This window comes from Saccopteryx bilineata, chromosome 5 (genome assembly GCF_036850765.1).
Source record: "Saccopteryx bilineata isolate mSacBil1 chromosome 5, mSacBil1_pri_phased_curated, whole genome shotgun sequence".
Lineage (NCBI taxonomy): Eukaryota > Metazoa > Chordata > Mammalia > Chiroptera > Emballonuridae > Saccopteryx > Saccopteryx bilineata.
Genome location: NC_089494.1, coordinates 160,812,808 through 160,816,454, shown reverse-complemented (window position 1 = coordinate 160,816,454; position 3,647 = coordinate 160,812,808). Strand labels below are relative to the sequence as shown.

At 45.4% G+C, this 3,647-nt stretch overlaps 1 pseudogene; it reads left to right on the top strand.

The window, feature by feature from the left end:
* The first annotated feature begins 1,842 nt into the window (after positions 1-1,842).
* Positions 1,843-2,477, top strand: LOC136306578 (transmembrane protein 223-like; annotated as a pseudogene).
* Positions 2,478-3,647: the final 1,170 nt, after the last annotated feature.

The following is a 3,647-nucleotide window of genomic DNA, read 5'->3' as shown; positions in this document are numbered from 1 at the left end:
CTTCTAGGCAGAGTGAACAGTTAACCTTACAGGGCTCAGGGTGGCAGGAGCATTTTGTTATGACATTTAACTTCTGATTCTAAATCTCCGATCTGCCAGGTGCCTTCAGTTGAATCTTACTCCATGTTTCCCCTCTTTCCACTTTATTAATTTCTCAGGCCAATAATTAACTCAGAGTTTAGTTCAAAATTCCACCTTAGGATTCCAAGCCCTCTTTCTGTGGTGCTACTATCAGGGCTCAGGCGGTCTGGGATTCCTGGAGAGAGTCTGGCAGTGGTTACAACTGGCCACACCCTGGAGAGGGAAGGTCTCTCTTCTGGTTCTGCCCCTGATGTCTCCAGTGCTGAAGCTTTCCTGTCCCAGGCCTTGGCAGGGGGCAGCATGCAGGTTTGTGGCTGACATTCAGTCCCTGGCCCAGAGACCCACTGAAATTCTTGGTCTCAACTCCCTTGTGGTCTATGGCAGAGTGCTCAGACTTCTTCCTCAGCGATGGCCTGGAAAGTGTGCCTGTCCACACATAAGTTAACCTCTCTTCTCCACGTGGACACATGGGGACATTTGGGTCCTTTTCAGGCCACATTTGCCCTGAGGTAACTCAGAGGCCTCTTTGCAAGCTCTCTCTGTGTTTTCCTACTTCTGGTAGTACAGAATTTGTATTCCTGGCTGGGCTCTCAAGACAGCCAAACTTCCCTAGTGTCCCCCTTTTAACAGCTTTATTGAGATATTGTTCACATAAAAATTGCATATTATTAAGGTGTACAATTTGACATTTTGGTAATGGAAAGATCACCACAATCAAGCTAACATCTCCATCACTCTATATATACTGCTCACAAAAATTAGGGGATATTTCAAAATGAATATGAAGTGATAAAAAAAAAGAAAAGCATTTTTTTTGGTCTTTTTTTGTATTTTTCAGAAGTGAGAAGCAGGGAGGCAGAGAGACAGACTCCTGTATGCACCCAACTGGGATCTACATGGCAATCCCATTAGGGGGCGATGCTCCATTGCAACCACAGCCATTCTAGTGTCTGAGGCGGAAGCCATGGAGCCATCCTTAGCGCCTGGGCCAACTTTGCTCCAATGGAGCCTTGGCTGCAGGAAGGGAAGAGAGAGATAGAGAGAAAGGAGAGGGGGAGGGGTGGAGAAGCAGATGGGTGCTTCTCCTATGTGCCCTGGCTGGGAATCAAACCAGGGACATCCACATGCTGGGCTGATGCTCTACCATTGAGCCAACCAGCCAGGGCTTTTTTTTTTATTAAACAAGAATATCAGAAAAGCAAATGACAGGTCAAAGAAAGTTGTTCAATTATGCAAATGAGATGCAAAACCAACTTTTATTTTATTGGTGAAAATGCACTATACAAAAGGCTGAAGAAAGTACTGGAGTATCTGCACATTTCTCAATCCCCTAATTTTTGTACTTGCCTATCTGTTGTCTCTATTTAATGGGGTACTATGTGTCAGAGCCTCCCCTTCCTGCACTGATCACAGGGCAGGGGGAGGGTGGAGGTATGGAGCACAGATATCACTATCTTGTTCTGTTTTTAATTCGTAGCTTGGGCACTGCGTGTAGGGAAGGAAACCAGTTCTTCTGGTTGTCCCATATTTCCCTACTTTTTTAGTCCCACACCTAGTGGAGTGTTCTATGAACCAGCAGATTAGCATCTGGTGACTTTGTTTTTATAAGTCTAAGTGCAGGTGGTGGCAGGGGTGCAGAATATAGTGTGGTGCCTTAATTTCACACTCTGCCAACATATAATACATATCAGCCTATCACATCAGCTATGGAGCCTTCTCTTTGCAGCTTTTCCCTAGGGATTGGTGGTACATATTTGTAAAATGAATGCACGGAGGAAGACTCGCCTCCAGCAACAGCACCAGGCGGCCGCAGTGGCACGTGGGCAGTGGTGGCCAGTGCTGCTGCTTTTCACCCTGCAGAACCTGTCTGCACCCAGAACCCTGCACTAGGCAACCCCATGGGCTGTGCTGCTCTTCCAGCATGAGCAGGGCCACTTCTTCACAGTTCTCGGCTATTCTGTGCAGTTCTGGGCCCCCTTGGCCATGGCAGCCTTGGCTCGAGTGCAGCCATCAGATGCAGAGTTTCCAGAAGGGGAACCGTTTGGACTTGTGCTCCATGCTCCGGTGCTATGGCTTGGTCCTGGGCTGTGACATCATCTGTACCCTAGTACTTGGTGCTGACCATCTCCCCCTTTTCTGTGCATTCAGTGATGCTGTAGGAGAACTCAGGTGGTAGGAGGGCAGGCGACCCTCTCTGCTTTTCCCCTCTTTGGCTTGGGTGCCTATTTCACTCTTTTCTCGGACCAGGTATCCTGCATGGCCCAAAGGGTGAAGTTGCTGCCATGTTGCCTCTGAAGGTCAAAGGCCAGCACTTCTACTTCTTCTTGGACAAAGCTGGACATCTCTCCAACAGGGAACTCTTTGATAACACTGTGGGTGCCTACCCCAGCTTGTGAGAAAACAACCTTGGGACACTCACTCCTCCTAGAGAAGAATAAAAACTGAACTTTAGGGATGGGTTTACAACCTGAGTCCCACAAGAAGACTCAAGATTTATGGATAGAAAATAAAAGCAGTCATTCCAATGGTAGGTTCCTGAAAAATAAAAATGAATAAGTGGAGAACTTAGATCCAGAGGTCCTAACAGATACTGTTTCAACATTGTCATCTTGGTATTTGTGGATTGGAAGTTGCACTCACTTGAGTTGGCAGTAGAATTCCCATCTCTGGGGGTGGATCTGATGAGCCTGTGGGACAGGATGCAGGGATCTATTTGCAGTTTTGGAAAAGTGAGCCAATGGGAGAAGAATAAAGAGGAACAGAGAGACATCCTGTTGTTTGTCTGAGATTGCTCCGTTGGTCTGGCCCTCTGGCCATGTGTGAGAACCTGATGGAAGGAAAAACTACAGGCATAACCTGAAGATACAGGTTTCTTTGAGGACTTGGTGAGGCTCTCAGGTACAAGTAACTTGTTTTAGTGCAAATGCAGTCCTGTCAGCTGGATCCTGGGGACTCCCAAAAGTGTTTGAATGAGAGTTTGTGTGTGTGTGTGTGTGTGTGCGCGCGCGCGCACATGTGCATACATGTGCACGTGTGTAGAGTTGAAGTTCTACACTAGCAGGTGGAGCAAAAATCAAGGAACTATGGGTTATTATCAGTTTCATGACCTCATCTGAACCTACCAGATGGTGAGGCTAGGAAACATTTCAGTCAGAGACCAGATCCACCACCAAAAAATTTTTTGAAAGAAACAAACCTAAATAAAACCCCCAAACCTAAGAAGCCAAGAATTTCTGAGGTGATTTTTTTTTACAAGGAGTTTTATTGGAGGTTTATTTGGCATGCAAAACTGCATGCAGTTGAAGTACACAATTTGATAATTTTTGACATGTCTACAACTGTAAGACCGCAATCAAGACAGGGTCCCTTTGTAATCCTCACTCCTGACCCTTCTTGTCCCCTCCAGTGACAATCTGCTTTCTGTCACTGTACATTAGTTAACATTTTCTAGAAATTTATACAAAATAAATAGACTCAAGCAGTAAATACTTTTATTTTTATAACATTGTGGTAAAAATATATAACACAAAACTTACCATTTTAACCTTTATTTATTTTTTGTTTTT